Below are 22,438 nucleotides of genomic sequence, written 5' to 3'. Positions count from 1 at the left end.
TCAAAAATACAGATTTCCCCAGAATTTCTGAATCAGGGTCTCTTGGAAGTAAGGCTTGGGAATTTGTTATTATAAAGTTCTATGATGACTCTATGGAGAAGGAAATGGCAACCCACTCCAGTATTCTTGCCTGGGAAATCCCATGGATGGAAAAGCCTGACAGGCTGCAGTTCACGGAGTTGCAGAGAGCTGGACACAACTTAGAGACTAAACAAACCAAACAACAAAAAAAGATGACTCATACATGAGGACAAGTTTAGGAGCTACTGGATAGAGTTGGGTAGAGAGGAATTAAGGGAGAAGAAAGGAAGAGAGGAAAGGGAAAAGGAGAGTAAAGGGTAACTCTCAAATTAATGGTTCAACGTGGAAAGTCTTTGATTCAGAGAGACTATGCCTTTCCACCTGATATTTCAGAAGTGGGAACAGATGGGAGGTCTTATTTCAACTACTTGCTCTAAAATCCAGGCAGGGACAGGGACAAAAATACTTCCCTCAACGGGGAGCTCATGACACAGGGCAGGACAGTCAGGTGCGTGTCAGCGGCCTGACACCTCCCGGCCACATGAGAAGTGAGGTCACAGCACTGTCTGTGGCTAGACTCGAGGTGCCACCTACATGCAAGACGAGCTCTGAGGGTGGGACTTTGGTCTCAGGCTCATCTCATCTCCGGGAGGTCAGTGTAGGTGTCAGAGCTGTCTTGTCCTGTCTTATCAGCTGCTGCATCGCAGTCTGCCAGGTGATCACTGGCTGTGAGACACACTAAATAAAGTCACTCTGAATAATTTCCCAGAGTCTGGCACCGTCTCTTTCTGTTATATATCAAGTCATTACATGACCTCATTGCCAGCCCTGTGCTTTTCCTGTTGAAGGAGCAATCCAGATTTCAGGGAGGAGTCCTGGGGACAAGGGGGCAGCCAACTGAATGTTGCAGCTGTCTGGAACTGATGCTTGATCCAAGCAATGGCTGCGCCTGAAAACACGATTCAATTAGGACTTTGTTTCCTTTGGAGAAGTGGGGAAGAGTCTTGGTGGGAATGGAGGCAGATGGTGGTAGACGCAGAAGCAGAGATTTTCTTTGTGGAAGGTCCTAAGAAAGGGGCTGGCTGAGGGGGGCTGGTCTCTGTCACCTATTATCTCCTTCTGGGTAATTGACATCTTTATACTGAGTCCGCTAGTGGGAAGGTAGTAGAAAGAATGGGTGAGAATATGAGCTTTGGGTCAGATCTGTGCAATTTGTGACAATATATATTAGCTATTATTATTAGAAATAATTTATTATATTGCACAGCATAGGTGTTTGATGCAATGGCTGACTGCTTAATGGGAAGCTGCACGCAAAGGGTTTAGCATCAAAGGATATCCACTCCATACGCCCGTGTTGGCTTCTTCATTGCCTCCTTCAAAGCACCCAATGCTGTGTCCTACTCCCTGGACAAATAGTGATTAAATAAACATGCAATGACAAAGCACAGACAATAAGCATGCTTGGTCTGTGTGGAGACTCCACCCTGGACTCAGAAATTGGCTTGGGTTTAAGAGAAGGCGTTTTGGGCATCTTTGTTTATCACGAAAGCACTGGCTTCTGTTTTCCCTCTTATCTCGAGATGCTTTCAGGCACGTGAGAAGCAATCATCAATCAACATTTACTCATCAGACACTGCCCTGTGCCGGGCGACCGAAGCCACTTTATCAACCTCTCAATTTAGTTTCTGTGTCAGGTGGAAGCCCAACAAGAAAGATTTTCCCTCTCCACTAGTTCCTGCTTCTGCTGCTTTTTGGAAAACCAACTCTCTGTTCAAAAATGGGGAGGGAGGAGGGAGGAGGGTTCAGGATGGGGAACACATGTATACCTGTGGCGGATTCATTTCGATATTTGGCAAAACTAACACAATATTGTAAAGTTTAAAAATAAAATAAAATTTAAAAAATAAAATGTAAAAAAAAAAATAAAGCCAAACAAGCAGTCAAAGAAAAAAAAAATAAGGGTATTTGGGGGTCATTTTCTTGGAATTTTGGAGATGAAGGGATACAAAATTAGCTGTCAAAGGAAAGTGGTCATGATGTATAAAAGGGACAATTTGTATAAAAAGATCTCAAGTTCAGAAAAATAGTACATTCAGACTAAACAGGGAAGTCCTGTTACCAGAAAGGACTTTACTGGTGGCTCAGGGTAAAGAGCCTGCCTGTCAACCCAAGGGACACAGGCTCCATCCCTGGGTCAGGAGTATCCCCTGGAGAAGGAAATGGCAACTCACTCCTGTATTCTTGCCTGGGAAGTCCCATGGATAGAGGAGCCAGGCAGATTATAGTTCATGGGCTCACAAAGAATTGGACACAACTGAGCAGCTAAACAGCAACATTGTTACCAGACCATTAGCAGTAAGATAATGAGATAATGGTGATTTTTATTTTCTCAGTATTCTGCATCTTGTAAAATTCCTATAGTGAGTATATTACATTTAAATCAGGGAACAAAAATTAAAAATAGAAAAAAAAAACACACTAAAGAAATTTTCTTAAGCTGTGTGGGGAACACACAACACAAATATTTTTGTAGGTTGCAGAAGCTCTTATTTAAATAAAATTTCATCTGTAAGATACCTCAATTGGAGCAGGAAGCTCCCTGGGGGCTGGCTCCTTCTGTCCTGCCCTCCAAGACCTAGACACGGCGGAGGCGGGCCAGGACCTCAGGAGGGCGCTCTGGGGTCCGGTGCCCTCATGGGTCTGGTTTCCTCCTTCTGCAGGCGGGAACCCTTAGGCCTGGGGGGAATGCCAGAAACCGAATAGACTCTGCACTTGCAACTTCTTACCGGTCCCCCGCCCCCATATACTGTCTTTTCCTTCCAGTTTCCTTCCAGTTTGTTTTTTATCCCCCCTTAAGACTCTCGATGCTCTAGTGCGTGAGCACGTGTGTGTTCTCAGTTGTGTGCAACTGTGCGACCCCATGGACTGTAGCCCGCCAGGCTCCTCTGTCCAGGGGGTTTTCCAGGCGAGAATCCTGGAGTGAGTTGCCATTTCCTCCTCCAGGGGATCTTCCCAACCAAGGATTGAACCCAGGTCCCCTGTATTGAAGGGCAGATTCCTAACCACTGAACCACCAGAGAAGTACCTGTGGCAGTATTCTTAGGCTGCTATGTCTTCTCTAGACTACAATTCACCAGGCTGGCTGTTGGAAAACTCTTATTTTCCAGCAGGTGGCGCTACCGCTCAAGTTTGTTTTTCGTTCCCCGCAGAGCCCCGCCTGTTTCCCGAGCGCCCTCCCTCCCTTTCTCCCGGGGCTCGGAGGTGCTCTCTGCAGAGTAGAGGAAGAGTGGGTTTAACCCTCAGTGAGCTGGGCGTGCCTGGGGGCCCCGGGGGGCGATCGATCCTCCGGTGAAGTTTTCCCAGTGGCTATTGGGCATGCTTCCTGCCGGGCTCCTGAGCGCAGCCAGTACGGACCACATCCCTTAGGTGCCCTCTGACGTTCTGATCTGCTTCTTTCGCAGCGCCTCCGTCCCCTGAGTCACACGGTGGTGTCGCCTCAGTACTTTGGATTCTGCAGGAGAGAAACAGGATCCTCCAGCATCATCCTGCAGGACTGTCTTCCCTCCTCGCTCATTGCCCCACCCTGTCTGACCCTTTGTGACCCCATGGACTGTAGCCCCCCAGGCTCCTCTGTCCATGGGATTCTCCAGGGAATACTGGACTGGGTTGCCATTCCCTTCTCCAGTGCATTTTGGTCCGGTGCAGTGCTGGCATCTGCCCTGGGAAGCCTGGGCTTCTTCAGAGACTCTCTTGTATGGGTGTGTCTGCCCAGGTCAGGCTTCACCAGGTTTCCCCAGCTGTGGCTGAGAAGGGCTGGGACCAGTCCCCTGGCTTCCGCTGGTTCCACAGCCCCTTGCAAGATCTGTGTCTGTTACTCAATGCACAAGTGAGTGAGACCCCTCCCGGGTCCCTTGGTGTATGGTGCTGGATCCCATAACTCCCACAGAGGCATCTTCGCTTGTGGATGCTGACTTTTAGTTCCTAAAAGGGGGGTTAAAAAGGAGGGATGTGTTTTGCCACTGTGATGCTTGCTCCTTGGAAGAAAAGTTATGACCAACAAATGTAGACAGCATATTAAAAAGCAGAGACATTACTTTGCCAACCAAGGTCCGTCTAGTCAAAGTTATGTTTTTTCCAGTGGTCATGTATGGAAGTGAGAGTTGGACTATAAAAAAAGCTGAGCACGGAAGAATCGAATGCTTTTGAACTGTGGTGTTGGAGAAGACTCTTGAGAGTCCCTTGGACTGCAAGGAGATGCAACCAGTCCATCCTAAAGGAGATCAGTCCTGGGTGTTCATTGGAAGGACTGATGTTGAAGCTGAAACTCCAATACTTTGGCCAGCTGATGTGAAGAACTGACTCACTGGACAAGACCCTGATGCTGAGAAAGACTGAAAGCAAAAGGAGAAAGGAATGATAGAGGATGAGATGGTTGGATGGCATCCCCGACTCGATGGACATGTTTGAATGAACTCCAGGAGTTGGTGATGGACAGGGAAGCCTGGAGTGCTGCAGGCCATGGGGTCTCAAAGAGTTGGACACGACTGAGTGGCTGAACTGACTGAAAAAGGAGGGATGTGTTTTGCCACTGTGATGCTTTAGCTCGTTTCTTTCCTTTCTTGTGAGTATTTTACTGAATTTTTAATTCAATAAAGTCCTTGTCTTTAGTACTTGTCTGCCAGACACTTACTGGTTTTCATTTGTAATTTTGCCTTATGTATTATATCAACCTGTAATTTTTCTTTTCTAAAAAAATAAAGTTTATTTATTTTTAATTGGAGGAGAATTGTTTTACAGTATTGCATTGGTTTCTGCATTATTCAACATGAATCAGTCATAGGCATACATATGTCCCCTCCCTCTTGAATTTGCCTCCCACCTGCCACCCCATCCCTCCTCTCTAGGTTGTCACAGAGCACCGGGTTTGAGCTCGTGAGTCATACAGCAAACGCCCATCAGCTACCTGTTTTACACATGGTAATGTATATGTTTCAATGTTACTCTCTTTATTCATTCCACCTTCTTCTTCATTCACTGTGTCCACAAGTTTGTTCCCTATGTCTCTGTCTCCTTTAAAAAATAATATATATATATATATATATATATTATTTGGCTGTCCCGGGTCTTAGTTACAGCATGCAGGAACTTTAGTTGTGGCATGTAGAAGCTAGTTCCTGTCCAAGGGTCAGACCCTGGCCCCCAGCACTGGGAGCTCCGAGTCTTAACCACTGAATCACTAGGGAAGTCCCAGCTCATTTCTTTTTAGCACTGAATAACCTTCCTTTGTGGGATGTAGCACAGTTTGTTTGGCCAGTCACCAAACATCTTGGAAGGACATGTTTGGAAGGATAGCTCTGTTGCCTCAAGATTTGACAGTTGTGAATAAAGCCTTCAGGAGCATCTGTGTCCAAGGCTCTCTGCTGACACTCCGAGGAGACCCTCCCACGAACACTCGAGGCCCTCGGCGCATGGACTTTCTCTCCATGGCTGCAGTACCGCTGGGGTTTCCAGGCTGTGAGCACAGGAGGAGGTCACACTGCTGTTTTCTCTAGTGCTTGTCTGCCAGACACTTACAGGTTTTCTTTTCAGTTTCTTCCTAAAAAAAAAAAAAAAAGCAGCAGAATAAACAATGGCTGTGATTGTGAATGAAAGCCACAGTGACGAGACAGACATGAAAACGGAAGTAGGAGAGTGTAATCCTTACTCTCCGCTGGATGGGCCTAGGTAGAGTTCAGAATGGCGGGGTTGTGTCGAGGTTTGTTCTGGAGACCAAATGACCGGTCTGAACGTTGCTTGATGAAAATAAGAATCAGTCATCCGGAATGAGTATTGTAGGAGGTCACCTATGTTGAGCTGATCCAGATTGCTGTTTTGTTTTTATTTTTAATTGTGTGTTATGCTTCTCTCAAACTGTGGTGCTGGAGAAGATTCTTGAGAGTCCTTTGGAGAGCAAGGAGATCCAACCAGTCAATCCTAAAAGACATCAACCCTGAATATTCATTGGAAGTTCTGATGCTGAAGCTCTAAAACTTTGACCACCTGATGTGAAGTGCCGACTCCTTGGAAAAGACTCTAAAGGTGGGAAGGACTGAGGGTGGAAGGAGAAGGGGATGACAGAGGATGAGATGGTTGGATGGCATCACTGGCTCAATGGACATGTGTTTGAGCCAACTCTGGAAAATGGTGAAGGACAGGGAAGCCTGGCGTGCTGCTGTCTATGGGTCACAAAGAGTCGGACACGACCGAGCAATTGAACAATGACAGTGCTTCTCTCAGAGACAGGCTGTTAGCCGCTGTTGGAAAGACCCAACACGTTGTGATGCTCAGCTATTTATTCGTTTGGTTCTTTCCTGGTTGTCAGACACGTGTGTCCTGCCAACTCCAGCCTCCTGGCCCAGAGACACACATGGGTTCTGAAATCTGGTGGCTGGCATTTTAATCCTGACTCTGCTGCTGCTGCTGCTGCTAAGTTGCTTCAGTCGTGGCTGACTCTGTGCGACCCCATGGACTGCAGCCCACCAGGCTCCTCCATCCATGGGATCCTCCAGGCAAAAGTACTGGAGTGGGGTACCATTGCCTTCTCTGAATCCCGACTCTACCAAGCATTAATTAGCATTACAACTCAGGCAGACACTTACCCTCTGTTTTTTTTCTTCTTCCTGGGGACTGAGGCTCTGCCCAGGGAAGTTCCCTGGGGTGCCCTTGGCCACAGACACACAGGAGATGAGCGTGAGGGTGACCCCAGGATGCACTGTGAAGGCACCTGGTCAGAAATGTGTACAGATAAAGAGCCGATGCAGTATGGCAGCTAGAAGGGGTGGGAGAGTCTCCATCCATCAGGAGGGACGACCAGCAGCTTCCCGGATGCATCTCAGAACTTAGATGTTCAGATGAGAAAGCAGATGAAGGAGATGCTGCTCAGCTCAAATGCTGTGTAATAGAAATACTCAAGAGACGGTGTTTGGGTTGGTGCAAGGGATGGGTGTGGAGTTAGAAGATGACAAGCAAAACTACAATAAAAGATGAACAGGGCACACGTGGGGACCTAAAGGTCACAAGCTCAGGTTTATGATTTTTTTTAATGTGCTTCTTTAAAAGTTTTTTTTGATGTGGACCATTTTATCATCTTTATTGAATTTGTTCTTTTTTTTTTTTCATGTGTTGGTTTTTTGGCCACCAGGCACGTGGGATTGAACCTGGTGGATTGAACCTCGGCATTGAAACTGCACTCCCTGCTTTGAAAGGTGAAGTCTTAACCACCAGGGACCTCCAGGGAAGGCCCATTTCCTGTTCTTTTTTAAAAAAAAAATTGTGGTGAGATATACATATTGATACCATAAAACTGGCCAGTTAAACCATTTCAAAGTGCATGGTTCAGTGGCGTTAAGTATATATTCACTGCTTTTGCCCAACCATCCACCCAGTTCTCACTGTGGTTTTAAGGTGTGTTTCTCTGAAAACTGATGCGACTGAATACCTTTTCATGTGTGCATTAGCTCTTCACGTATCTTCCTCAGTGAAGTTTCCATTCAAATACATCCTAGGCTTATTTAAAAACTTGAGTTGCTCCCCCTTTTTATTGCTGATTTATGAGTCCTTTATATATTCTAGCTGTCCAGTGTTCAGATGTCCACGATGCACTGCAGACACTTTCCCTCAGTCTCTGTCCTGCCGTTTCATTTTCTACACTGTGTCCTTTGATGAACAGAAAATACTCATTTTAAGTTTTTCCCCCGATGCTGGGAAAAGTTGAGGGCAGGAGGAGAAGAGGCAACAGAGGATGAGATGGTGGGATGGCATCATCGACACGATGGACATGAGATTGAGTAAACTCCAGGAGGGAGTGAAGGACAGGGAAACCTGGTGTGCTGCGGTCCGTGGGGTCGCAAAGAGTTAGACATGACCTAGTGACTGAACAGCAAAAGGCTAGCTCCTGGGACACAGCCTCTCAGAGAACTCTGAGGACCTGCTCAGGAGAGGTGAGGGGGCAGGTGAGGATATATGTGATTTTGGTGAAGAGAAGAGAAGCTTCTCTTCTGGATTCTTAGCCTCTTCCGTGTGGTGGCTTCCCCGAAATGCACATGTTCTGGGCGGTTACGGCGGGTGCAGGTCGGGCAGTGGGGAGAGGCCCAGACGGCAGCTCTCCTGTCTCCTGTGTAACGTGCAGCCTGCGACACCCAGCTCGGGGGGGCAGGGGGCCAGCAGGGCTGGGGACGAGGCTGTGATTCCTTGGGAAAGGAATCTGCCTACTTCCTGGCCACCGAGCCCTCGGTCTCCTCTACAAGCATGTCTCCTGCTCCCTCGCCTGGCTTTCCCCAACCATCCCAAAGGACACCAAGCGGAACTGGGACTTGTGAGCCTGATGAGATGATGCCTGGTTTCAGGGCCTTTCTGGGCTTCCGTCTTCTTATCTGTAACCTGGGGATGATGGTACCCATCTGACAGCTTTGTTGTGAGCTTTAGAAATAACTGGACTTCCCTGGTGGCTCAGGTGGTAAAGAATCCACCTGCAATGCGGGAGACCTGGATTGGATCCCTGGGTCGGGAAGATCTCCTGGAGCAGGAAATGGCAACCCACTCCAGTAGTCTTACCTGGAGAATTTCACGGACAGAGGAGCCTGCTGGCTACAATCCTTGGAGTCTCAAAGAGTCGGACATGACTGAGCAGACATGCATGCACATCTTAGAAATAATTTGAGCAAAGCCCCCAGCACTGGGCTCGAGGCAGGACAGCAGTTGCTGTAACTAGGAGCCCTGTCTGGCCTCCTCCGACGGCTGCACCTCCACTTACTGCTCCCCTGAGATGCTCTTGGTCTTTTCCAGAAACTCTGGCTCCCATCACCCTATAGCCAGCTTCCCACTCAGCTTTCCACCAGAACATTTGATTTTCCACAACAGAGTGCTGCCCAGGAAGAAAGGCCCACACCCCCGTCCATGGCTGAGCAGGACCCACTGACCTAGGTACCCTTCTTTTCCCCGGAATCTTCGAAGGAAGTGAGAGGTGTCTGTGGTGATAGGAGCTCTGAGACCTGGCTGCTTAATGTTTATTAATTTAAAAAAATGATATATCTTTTTCCAAGAATTAACTTTAGCATTTTCAATAAATATAACCATATTAATAATGATGATTTAGACCTAAATTCTAAAGCTTAACTTGTTTTCCACTGTTATTTCCTTTGTATCGCTTCTTCCTCAAACTAAAATTATTTGGGTTCATTTCTTGGTTGGGTGGAGTGCTTTGAATTCTTTTTTCTGTTTCTTTCTTTTAAAGACTACAAATACATGTGGAGTCCTTGTATTTCAAAACCGTGTTTTTTGGTTTTTGTTTTTCTCTATGAAGTCTAGCATTGATTTTCTCTCTCAAAATCCATGGAAATCGCTTCATTACATATATCTGTATATTTAATTATATATATATAGTCATACGTGTACATTTAAATGTATATCATGCTTAGAGAAGCCTGTATAAAACATATATGTGTAGTTTGCAGAATAATTTTAAAGCAATGTTTATTTATTTTTTTGGCTGTGCCTTGTGGCATGCGGGATCTTATTTCTTCAAACAGGCATCGAACCTGTGCCCCCTGCAGTGGAAACTCAGAGTCCTGACCCCTGGGCCACCAGGGAAGCCCTTAAAGTGATGTTTAAATAACTCCAATGAGGTTAAGAAGAAGAACAGCTTATCAGTCACTTGCCTGTCCGTCCTTCGGTCCTCTCCTCGGCCTTCATCTCGCTGTCTACCCACCCATCTGTCATCTACTGGCACACCTTATTTTATTGCCCTTCACAGATAGTGTGGGTTTTTAATAAATTGAAGGTTCAGTGTCACATTTTGGTAATTTACAGCCGAGCAGCACAGGGAAAGCTTCCTCCTTTTGAGAAGGACATGCCCCTTAGCCCCCAGCCTTTCCAGCTGTTGGTCTCCTCTTTGCTTATTCACTCTGCTGTGCTTTTCATCTGTCTTCCCAGCAGTCTATAGAGATGCTCTTGACCAGTCCAAAGGCACCATCTCTGTTCGCATCGTCCTTGGCTTCTCAGCAACATTTGACTCAGTTAATCACTTTTCCCTGGAGGAAACTGGCTCCTTTCTTAGCTTTCAGACTCCCCTGGTTTACCTCCTGCTTTGCTTTCCTCCTCCTTAATTTACTTTATCACTTTCTCCCCTTCTTGATTTAGAAGATATTTGCGAGCTTGGCGGCTCAGCTCTTGGACTCAGCTCTTGGACTGCTCATCTTTTGGGTACCTCACGCAGTCCTTTGGGTACCTCACGCAGTCTCACGGTTTGAAGTACCAGTAACTACTGTGGTCTTCCAAATGGGTGTCTTTCACCCAGATCCCTCACTGCATATTCGGTTCCCCGCTTAACATCTCCACCTGACGTCTAATGGACGTTGGGAGCTTACTACGTCCTTGTGGGGTTCTAGATCCATCCTCACCATCAAAGCCCTTCTCCCATCTTAGGAAGTGTCACCAGTTTAATGGGCTGAGTTGTGTCCCCCGAAAACTTACATTAAAGTCCTAACCCCCGGACTTCCTTGGCGGTCCAGTGGTTAAGCATCTGCCTGCCCATGCTGGGGACAGGTTTGATCCCTGGTCCAGGAAGATCCTACATGCCGCAGAACAACCAAGCCTGGGTGCTGAACTACTGAGCCTGAGCTCTAGAGCCTGAGAGCCACAACTACTGAGCCCACAAACGCTAGAGTTCACACTCTGCAGCAGGAGAAGCCACTGCAATGAGAAGCCCGGGTACTGCAACTTGAGAGCAGCCCCTGCTCGCTGCAACCAGAGAAAGCCCCTGCGCAGCAACAAAGACCCCGTGCAGCCAAAAAAAATAAATGAAAAGAAATAAGTCCTAACTCCCCGCGACTCAGAATGTGACTGTATCTGGTGATCAGGTCCTTAAAGAAGTAAGTTGAAATGGGGTTGTTGTTGTGGGTCCTCACCCAATATGACTGGCGTCTTTATAAGAAGAAATTCGGACATAGACGCATGTAGAGGGAAGACCATGTGGACACAGAGAGAAGATGGTCATCTACAAACTGAGGCCTTCGGAGAAAACAGCCTGGCCGCACCTTGCTCTTGGACTTCCAGCCTCCAGAATTAGGAGAAGATAAAGACCTTTGTTATGGCAGGTCCAGCAAACGAAGAACACTGACCGTGACCCAGTTTCGCCGGAGCAAACCTGGGAGTCACTCTGGATTCCTCCTACCCCTCCCCCTCAGTTTGCACCTAGTTCGTCACAAATCCTGATGCTTCTGCTTCTCGGAACCCCCGGGACCGCAGACTCGGGTGCATCACTGCGTCAGGCCGCCGTCACTGCCCTCCCGGGTGACAGCAGAGCCTGCCTCCTCCCTGCTTCTCCTTTTCCCACGTCTGCACAGCAGAGTGGTTGTTTTAATACATAAACCAGAGCCCACACTGCCCCGAGCCCTGCGGAGGTTTCCCACGGCTGTCCCTGAACATTCCAGCTCTTTACCGCGCTTGACAAGGGCCCCTCTCAGACCCTTGCGTCTCTCTTCCCCATGCTGTGCCAGGCTCTCCTGGTTTCCTTCCTGTTCTTTGAATTAATCCAGTGGTTTCTCATCTCAGGCCCTTTGCGTCTGCTCTTCCCTCGGCCTGGAATGCTTCTCCCTTAGCCCTGGCCCCGCCTACACTCTGGGCTGGGTACCTCCTGGTGGTGGGGCCATCCCACGCACTGCTGTGAACACAGCATCCTTGACCCCTGCCCACGGGGTGGGGGTAACACGCCCCCCACCCCGACTGTGACAACCACCACTGTCTCCAGGCTTTGCCAAATGTCCCCTGGGGGCAGAAATCCCTCTGCTGAAACCCACTGTCATAGCTCTTTATTTTTCATTTAGTTTTAAATTGTATTTTGGTTGCTGTGAGCGGGCTTCCTCTGGGTGCAGAGCGCGGGGGCGGGGTGCCCTTGGTGGAGATGCACGGGCTTCACAGGGCGGCGGCAGAGCTGCTGGTTTTGAGGAAGCAAAGCCCTGACTCGAGTCTGGCTTGGTTCCTGCTCAGCTCTGCAGCTCTGGACACCCAGCTCGGGACCTGCTCCTTCGCCACACATGGTGCTGTTTACTGTTCTAGGGCCAAGCAGGTGTGTTGCCTTAAAGGTCCGGGAATGAAGAGAATGCAAACAGAACATGAAATCTGGTACAATGGGTCAGGGCACCTTCAGCCTCTATTGGACTGGAGGTGTAGCATCCATTCTGAGTCCAGCTTTTATTCCTGATTGCAGACTACCAAACTTTCTTTGATCTGTCTTTCCCAAGACACTGCATTGACATAGTCCAGATCTCCTGGTTTTTTGCCGCAGGCCGTTCCTGATTGTCTCGGGAACAGTCAGCAAGTGTGTGGGTGGTGTTCATACCTGACGCTGACCCGGTGTTCCAAGGTCCATGCTTTCAGGATCCCAGTCATACTCTTTTCTGGGTCTGGCCTTGGGGTTTGTAACAAGGCTCCTATTCTAAGAAAAACATGAAGAATAATCATAACAGTTTCTTAACATATGCTGTTCTTCCAAGTGCTGTTCCTGTGAAATTTCTCAAGGCTGTGAAAGCACGTTATTAGGAATTCTCACTCCACAGGTGGACGTCCCCTCTGCCCAGGGGACACTCACCTTGAGTTCCCAGGGCCCACCCCGTCCTTGACTTTGTCCCTTCTCCTCCTCCTTGGACGTCCAGGCTCCTTGTTGCCTGCCCGCCTGACCCCCGGCTCCTCTCCTCACCCACAGGCGTCGGCTTCTCTGGGTAATTCTTGCAGGACACAGTAGTCTCCTTCCTGCAGGCAGAGGGGCCTGGAGGGGACCAGCTCATCCAGCTCTGTGCCTGGGAAATAGAGTCCTTTCCCCACTCTTGGCAGAAATACACTCTAAATCTCCATAAATTGGCCTATTCAGGAGCTTTTAAAAACATTAATTATACACAACATTTTTTGCATGAAATATATTAAGGAGACTACTTTTAATATTAAATGTATTTATAATTATATGCTCAGTCGCTTCAGTCGTGTCTGACTCTTTGCAACCCTATGGATTGTAGCCTGCCAGTCTCCTTTGTCCGTGAGATTCTCCAGGCAAGAATACTGGAATGGGTTGCCATGCCCTCCTTCCGGGGATCTTTTGGACCCAGGGATGGAACCTGTGTCTCCTGCATTGCAGGTGGATTCTTTACCCTCTGAGCCACCAGGGAAGCCCTAAGCATATTTTACATCTCATTATATGTTCTTTCTTTTGATTACCTGCAATTAGTCTATCTGTATCAGAAGTAAACTTCAAGCTAGTAAGAGTGGTTTTTTTCCATTGGCTGATTTCCCTTTTCTATCAAAGAGGGTGTCTCCTGGGCTCAGGGCAGTTTGGGGCAGCAGCACTTAACGACAAATGTAAAAACAGGAAGTGAAAGGTCGAGAGAGGGGACCCCAGGGAGTGGAGAGGAAACACAGGATGCTGGTGGTGGTGGTGGTGGGCGAGCGAGGGAGAAGGGCTAGACTTTGGTTGTGTTGAGTTGGAGATGCCAGTGGAGTCAGGATGGAGCCGTCCCAAGGTCACGGGGCTCAGCTAGGCCCTTGGGGCGAGGGGCTAGAGACACCAGGCAGGAATGCCAGGTGTGACTACAGCTGCTTAGGGGGCCAGGTGCTGTCCGTAGGTAAAGACCACCTGCTTCCTCCAGAGCCACGTGGGGTTGTACCAAGTGAATGGAACCCAGAAGAGAGTGCCCACATCTCGGGCCATCAAAGGAAGACGGTGGGGGTCAGGAAGAAGCACCCAGGTCTCTAACTGGCCTGGACTGAGCTGGCCTGGACTTGGCCTGAACCCTCTCTCTGGCCTGAGGTCACTTTCTGGGTTGTTTGGACCCTGAAAAACCATCACACCACCTAATGTAGCTCCTATTACCCACGTGATGACTATCCCAAGGGTGTTCTGCTCCCAGAGTTCCTCTTCTATGATAATTACGGGTAAGAATGACTGCTTATGTCATTCTTAAGGCACACGTGGGGAGGGTTCCATCCTGAGAGCAGAGGACGGCAAGCTCTTTTTGTCAGGACCAGGCAGTACACATCTTAGACTTTGTGGACATGTGGTCTCTGCCACAACCACTCCACTCTGCTGTTGGAGCCGGAAAGCCACATAGAGAACATGTAAATGAAGCAGGGTAGCTGTGTTCCCACACAACTTATTTATGCAGGCTAAAATTTGACTTCCATGAAATTTTCACGTCATGAAATATTTTTGCTTTCTATCTTCCCCTCAACTCTTTGTAAATGTCAAACTGTCTTTAGCCCATGGGCTGTGCAAAAAAAGGGAGGGCTGGAGGTGTGGCTGTGGGTTTGTGTTCATCTCTTACAACCCTACAAGCCTCATCGATTGCCAGCATGCTTTTATATTTCTTTCTTTTTCTTTTTTTTTTGGGAGGGGGTGGGTATTGCACTGTGTGGCTTGTGGGATCTTAGTTCCCTGACCTGGAATTGAACTTGGGCCCTCAGCAGTAAAACCATGGAGTCCTAACCACCGGATCGCCGGGAAGTTTATCTATATTACGTCTATACGTGTCGTGTCATGAGAAACTGGGACTTTGAAGCTCACATTTGTATGTGGTCCAACCTAGGTCCCCGTTTCTACGGGAGACTCTTTAATACGTGGCTGTAAGGGGTCAGGATGGTGTCATGATTCCACGAGGCTTCCCTTCACTCTGATTTGAGGCTGTAGGGTCTCTTTACGGATCCCAGATTTTGGCAGGGAGCTCCAGCTCCTGCCTAATATAGACCTGAGACATCGGCTTCTGGCCCTGAGTGGCTGTTTCTTCATTTATTTGGATATTTATTGATTTATTTGGCTGTGTGTGTCTTAGCTGTGGCATGTGGTCGAACCCAGACCCCCTGCGCTGGGAATGCTACTGGACGTCCAGGTCCCGAGGGGCTGTTTAAATGCCAGCCTCTCTCCTCCTGAAAGAGAGCTATCCATTTCTAATAGTTTCCATTAGCTGTTCGGTATCAGGTCCCACTCCTGGTCTTGGCCTTCAATTCCCTTTACATTTCTGGCACTTGAGGATGTTCTTTGCATGATTTTGACTTCAGTTATATATTACAACTTTCAGGGTTGTGTTTTATACAGAATTCCTATTTGGGTCTAGGAGGAAGTCTCTGTATTGACTCATCTACCACAGTGGGCGTGCTTTCATATTGGATTTTAGTGAAATGTGACCACATTAGTCATATTTTATATATAGTTTAAGGCATCAGCCCTTGATTTTGCTTACTCGAATTTCCTTTACTTTATAAACAACTCCAGGATCATATTGAGGAATTAAAAAAAAGAAAGCAGAAGAAAACAACAGAAAAGCAAGACTGAAGGGACTGGACATTTGTTTGATCCTCTTGGTGGATCAAATAACGTGAGACCCATAGCCTCCCTCCCGCTGTTATCAGTGTTGAAGGGATGACACGGGAGAAGGGCCTTCCCTGATGGTCCAGCGGGTAAGGCTCTGCACTCCCGGTGCGGGGGGCTCAGGATCGATCCCTTGTCGGGGAACTAAGATCCCACATGTGATGTGGTGTGTCCAGAAACAAAACAAAACAACAGCAACAACAAAAGTAGGCAGCCAGAGAGGAGGGAAGAAGGGGAAGGCGAGGGACCAGGGGGCTTCTCTGTTGCTTTATATCTAGGGATTGAGATCATGAAGGCTCAAGGTGTGACTCAAACCTTATAGTGTCACTGAATGGACAAAAAAAATTGGTAGATTTCTCTCGTTGATTTGTCTGTTCTCTGAAGTGTCTCTTGCCACCCTTCCCCTTTTTCTAAGTAAGGCTTCAAATTAGGAAGTAGCTAAGAAATTATAAAGGAAGTAGGTGAGCAAGTAACACAAAGGAATGTTGAACAAGTGGAAGGCGGGTGACCCAGGCTCCGTTGTCGGCGCCTAGACTTCAGCTGGGACCTGGATCCTCTGGGGCCACCTGCCAGGGAGATAGGACCATGTGGCTGCCCTCAGCCCTTCTCCTTCTCTGCCTCCCAGGTGAGTGGGGCTGGGGCCTTTGGGAACTTGGTACTGCAGAGGGCAGGACCCTGGAAGGGTAGAGGGTCTGTCCTGGGTTCAAGCCAGAGGCAGAGCATCAGCAGAAATGGGAGGGACACATCAATTCATCTGTCTGTATATCCTATGATACATTCAAACATTCATCTTATGATCCTACACACACTTGTTGAGCACCAACTGTGTGCCTACACACACTTATTGAGCACCAACTATGTGCCAGGACTGTTCTGGATGCGGTAATTCAGAGCAATTTCTGCACTCAGGGACTCGTGATTGAATGAAGGTGTCAAGTTACTATGCTGCTGCATGAAACTCGGACTTCCCTGGTGGCTCAGACAGTAAAGAATCTGCCTATAATGCAGGAGATGTAGATTCGATCCCTGGGTTAGGAAGATTCCCCCAGAGAAGGGAATGGCAACCTACTCCAGTATTCTTTTTAATTAAAAAAAAAGAATTTGTTTATGGCTGCACTGGGTCTTTGCCACTTTCTCTAGTTGTGGCGAGCAGGGGCTGCTCTGTGTGGTGCATGGCTTCTCATTTTGGCGGCTTCTCTCTTGCAGAGCACAGGCTTGAGGTGTGCAGCCTCAGTACTTGCCCTGCAGCATGTAGGATCTTCCCTGCCCAGGACTGAATCCATGTCCCCTGTCTTAGCAGGCAGATTCTTAACCACTGGACCACCAGGGGAGTCCCCCGCTCCGGTATTCTTGCCTGGAGAATTCCCTGGACCAAGGAGCCTGGAGGGCTACAGTCAATGGGGTTGCAAAGAGTCAGACATGTGTGGAACTTGCTATAGAAGAGGTTTGCTCATATGGTGATGAGCGTGCACACAGGGCCCCTAGTTCTGCTCCTGGAAGGATACAGGTCTCCCTAAAGCATCACTGGGAGTTAGTCTGGAAGGATGAATGAGTCAGCTGAGTGGAAAATCGGAGTAGCTGATGCAAAAGCGTGGAGATACTAGAGACCATAGAAAGCTCAGGAAGGAACAGCTGCTCTGTTTGGTCAGGGCTCAGTTGAAAGGGGTACAAAAGATTTGTCAGGAGGGATGAACGAAGAGTCTAGAAGGGCAACCTCAGCTTCCACGTTAACTCCCTCCTGGAAGAACATGATCAAATTGTTCCTTAAAGGTTGAATTTTCAGAAGAGAAAATCTTTAAAGAGACATTCAAAGTGCATGAGAGCACATTTTAACATTAATTTTTATTGGAGCAGAGCTGATTCACAGTGACGGTCAGCTTCTGCAGTGCAGTCGAGTGAGTCATGCGTATGTGCACATGTACCCCCTCTTTTGTGGGTTTCCTTCCCATTCAGGTCACCATGGAGCCCTGAATAGAGTTCCTTGGCCACACAGCAGGTTCTCACATCTACTTTACACATAGTGATGTGAACACGACTGTCTCATCTCCCCACTCGCCCCGTCCTCCCCACTTTCCACCCTTGGTGTCCGTATGTTTGTTCCTTGCATCTTCGGCTCTGCTTTGCAAATAAGATCGTCTATACCATTTTCCCTAGATTCCATAATATATACATTAATATATGATATTTGTAAGTTTAGGATAAAAATTAGAGGGCTTTCTTCATGCTTTTAGAGTAATTTTTTTGTTAGGTTCCCTCACAAAATGTAGAGCCTGCCCAATGTAATGACAGACTCTTCTGGAAAAGTGGGTGGAAAAGGGGGAGATTTAAAGGATCTATTGAGCTATTCCAAATCCTGAAAGATGATGCTGTGAAAGTGCTGCACTCAATATGCCAGCAAATTTGGAAGACTCAGCAGTGGCCACAGGACTGGAAAAGGTCAGTTTTCATTCCAATCCCAAAGAAAGGCAATGCCAAAGAATGCTCAAACTACCGCACAATTGCACTCATCTCACATGCTAGTAAAGTAATGCTCAAAATTCTCCAAGCCAGGCTTCAGCAATACGTGAACCGTGAACTTCCTGATGTTCAAGCTGGTTTTAGAAAAGGCAGAGGAACCAGAGATCAAATTGCCAACATCCGCTGGATCATGGAAAAAGCAGAGACATTACTTTGCCAACAAAGGTCCGTCTATCCAAGGCTATGGTTTTTCCTGTGGTCATGTATGGATGTGAGAGTTGGACTGTGAAGAAAGCTGAGCGCCGAAGAATTGATGCTTTTGAACTGTGGTGTTGGAGAAGACTCTTGAGAGTCCCTTGGACTGCAAGGAGATCCAACCAGTCCATTCCGAAGGAGATCAGCCCTGGGATTTCTTTGGAAGGAATGATGCTAAAGCTGAAACTCCAGTACTTTGTCCACCTCATGGGAAGAGTTGACTCATTGGAAAAGACTCTGATGCTGGGAAGGATTGGGGGCAAGAGGAGAAGGGGATGACAGAGGATGAGATGGCTGGATGGCATCACTGACTCGATGGACGTGAGTCTGAGTGAACTCTGGGAGTTGGTGATGGACAGGGAGGCCTGGCATGTTGCAGTCCATGGGGTCACAACGAATCAGACACGACTGAGTGACTGATCTGATCTGATCTGATTGTACAGCACAGGGAACTCTGTTCAATGTTCTGTTCAATATGTAACAATGTAATTAGGAAAATACTGTATGTATAGAATGTATTACACATGTATAACTAAATCACTTTGTTGTACAGCCTGAAACGAATGCAACATTGTTCATCAACTGTACTCCAAAATAAAATAAAAAGTTTAAAAAAAAATAAAAAAGGAGAAAGAAACCAGTCACAGGCTAGAGTATTCACACCTTGGAAACTGGCAAACACCACAAATCAGGCTTCTCCCCTAGGGAGCTTGTTTACCAGCATATCAGTGCTTGTTTAAATCTTCTTACCTAAATCTAATAAAATGTCTAAGTGCCCCAGCCTAAGTGCAGTTAAACTGAAGATGGAAACTTCTTCCCATCCCTTTCTGTGAAACTGGCTGAACCCTCCAGACCCACAGCCTCATTTTTCCATCTTAAGAACATTTGCAGCTGATGTTTCATGTGGGCTCAGATTGGAACTTTGAAGTCACTTGTAAAGATTTAAATTTCAGTTCTTCTTTTTCATCCCAGCTCCCTCCTCCACCCTGTGCACCCGTCTGGGGTTACAACCACGGTCTGGAAAAAAGTGATTACTTTAAATTTAAGGAGGGCACCCAAGAGGGTTGTAAGGGATATAACAACAAATATAAAGAGGGCAAGGACGATTCCAGAGCAGAGAGGAAGAGAATGAAGGCGGAGGAAGTGGGTTCCGATATAAAATGAGCAAGAACAGAACTTATCTTTATTAAGCCCTTTACAACCTACAAACACTTTCAAATCTATGGCACAATTCAGCCCCCTGAGCAACTTTTCAAAAAAATTTATTGGATTGCAGTTGGTTGACAATGTTGTGTACAGCATTCAGGTGTATAACAAAGTGAATCAGCCATACGGATATAAGTCAAAGTCGCTCAGTCGTGTGTGACTCTTTGCGACCCCATGGACTGTAGCCCACCAGGCTTCTCTGTCCATGGAATTCTCTAGGTGAGAATATTGGAGTGGGTAGCCTTTCCCTTCTCCAAGGAACCTTCCCAACCTAGGGATCGAGCCTGGGTCTCTTGCTTTGCAGGCGGCTTCCCTGGTGGTCAGCAGTAAAGAATCTGCCTGCAACACACATACGTGTATCCCCCTTTTTTTAGGTTCTTTTCCATATAGGCCATTACGGAGTATTGAGTAGGGTTCCCTGTGCTATACAGTAGGTTCTTATTAGCTATCTATTTTATATACAGTAGAAGGCAATGGCAACCCACTCCAGTACTCTTGCCTGGAAAATCCCATGGACGGAGGAGCCTGGTGGGCTGCAGTCCATGGGGTCGCTGAGAGTTGGACACAACTGAGCGACTTCACTTTCACTTTTCACTTTCATGCATTGGGGAAGGAAATGGCAAGCCACTCCAGTGTTCTTGCCTGGAGAATCCCAGGGACGGGGGAGCCTGGTGGGCTGCCATCTCTGGGGTCGCACAGAGTTGGACATGACTGAAGCGACTTAGCAGCAGCAACAGCAGCATGAATTATGGTTTCCTCTGGACATATGTCCAGCAGTGGGATGGCTGGGTCACATGGTAGCTCTATTTTTAGTTTTTTAAGGAACCTTCCTACTGTTCCCCTCTGAGTAACTTCATGCAGGGCAGTTAGTATCATCCCCACTTTGCAGATAAGACCGTGAAGGGGTTAGTGACATATCCAGTAAGTGAAATTACTGAAAATTAAATCCAGATGAGCCTCCTCCCCAGGGCTCTTTCTGATGCCCAAGGGGTATCTAGAACAAAGCAAAGCCTGTGATATTCACAAAACCACTCAAGGTGCATCCTGCAGATTGCTCTGCTGACCACCTAGTGTTTCCATTATGAACTCATTGCTCTCCGACTTGAGCTCCTGTGAACTTCAAGCCACCAGCAAACACTTTCCTTAAAAAATGCACACACGAATTTATATGGTCCCACGTAAGACCTGCTAATGTTGCATCCAGGCACATTCTAGCAGGACAGAGGAGAGTACTCTCTTGGAATTAGTAGAATATTCTTTTTTTTTTTCCTTAACTTCCAGTGTCCAGACCGGGTTGGTCTTGGCTAGATGCCTTCTCATCATTGGTCCATACAAGGCCCTCTTTTATGTTAATCATATATAATTTAGCAAACCTCTGTGAGCTCACTGGCCAACCCAAGAATTGGGATGCTACCTATAACTTAGACCTACCAGCTCCTTCCCAATCCAATCCGGCTTCCTCATTCAAACACCAGTAACCTGGTAGCATTTGCCAACATATTTCATGAACATTTTTGATATATTTGTGGGTGAGGTAGAAAATTGGGCTGAGATATTATAATCCACCTTCTAAATCTGAGGGTCTGTGATGAGAGCCAGAGATTTATCTTTTCTCCCTTGAGAACATGTGGAGAGCAGAGTAAACAAGAAGTTATACTCTTAACAACATTGATTTCTTCATCAGGGCTTCGTTGTGGTGCGTGAAGTCTCTGGTTGTCAGGTGGTGTCTTTTCTTGTGTCTCATGGACTCTCTCGTTGCAGTGCGTGGGTTCTTCAATGCTAATGCTAAAAGCATTTGGGATATTAGTTCCCTGACCAAGGATCAAACCCATGTCCCCTGCATGACAAGGCAGATTCTTAACCAGTGGACCACCAGGGAAAGTCCAAGAAATTATACTCTTAAATAGTTTGAATTACAAAACGCCCAGGATGTAGAAATCTTACTCCAAAGGAAAGTGTTTTGGTTACACGCCCAAACCTCATGCCTGGCAGAGGTTGCAGGTTTAAGGACAGGGCGGGATATTAAAAAGAATGAAATAATGCCATTTGCAGCAGCATGGATGGATCTAAAGAGTGTCATCCTGAGTGAGGTAAGTCAGAGAAGGAGAAATATCGTATGACATCCCTTGTATGTGGAATGTAAAAAGAAATGATGCAGATGAACTTACAAAATAGAAAGAGACTCACAGGCTTCGAGAACAAACTTATGGTTGCCGGAGGGGACGGATGGGAGGAGAGGATACTTGGGGAGTTTGGGATGGACATGTACACACTGCTGTATTTAAAATGGAGAACCAACAAGGACCCATTGTGTAGCACATGGAACTCTGCTCAACGTTATGGGGCAGCCTGGATGGGAGGGGAGTCTGGGGGAGAATGGATACCTCAGCTTGGATGGGAGGGGGGTCTGGGGGAGAATGGATACCTGTGTATTTACAGTTGGGTCCCTTTCCTGTTCACCTGAAACAAATTGTTCCTGTTCACCTATCGTGATGTTGTTAATCGGCTATACCCCAGTAGAAAATAAAAAGTTTAAATTAAAACAAATCAAGCAAACAACAAAAAAGAACAGGGCAGGACTGCCAGCCCTCTCTACTCCCACCTCCAACCGTGGCCCGACTCCCCTTGTTCCCAGGGACAGGGTGCCCGTGCAGCCAGGCAGTGTGTCTGGGCTCGTGGGGCACGGGTCTGAGCTGGCCCTGCTGACCGCCGTCTCCAGACCCTCTGGCTTAGGTCTTAAATCCAGGCGTCTCTCCAGGTCCCCAGCCCTGAGCCTGGGATGGCCCACGCCTCCCTAGTAACTTTCCCCTGGGGCTTCAAGCACACAGCTGCTGATGGGGCCTCTCGGGACAAGTCCTGGGATCTGACTTGTGTTTTCCAGGCTGTTGGTCGCTGACGGGCCCCAGCTCTGTGGCGGGCACCATGGGGAGCTCTCTGCATGTCCAGTGTCAGTATGAGAAGGCGTACAAGGGGCATAACAAATACTGGTGCCGAGGAAAGTATGGCACAGTGTGTCGCAAGATTGTGGAGACCAAAGGAGAAGAGAAAGAAAGGAGGAACGGCCGCGTGTCCATCAGAGACCAGGCGGACAACCTGACCTTCACAGTG

The 22,438-nt window shown here is 47.6% G+C and overlaps 1 protein-coding gene across 1 annotated transcript in view; it reads left to right on the top strand.

Annotated features, from left to right (window-relative positions):
* Positions 1-22,438, top strand: part of LOC105000323 (CMRF35-like molecule 1) — a 134,608-nt gene that overhangs the window by 74,628 nt on the left and 37,542 nt on the right. The gene's annotated exons all lie outside the window — the stretch shown is intronic.

This window comes from Bison bison, unplaced genomic scaffold (genome assembly GCF_000754665.1).
Source record: "Bison bison bison isolate TAMUID 2011002044 unplaced genomic scaffold, Bison_UMD1.0 scf7180017864371, whole genome shotgun sequence".
Taxonomy (NCBI): Eukaryota; Metazoa; Chordata; class Mammalia; order Artiodactyla; family Bovidae; genus Bison; species Bison bison.
Note: the sequence above shows the minus strand (reverse complement) of the source record. Positions and strands in the feature narration are given on the sequence as shown.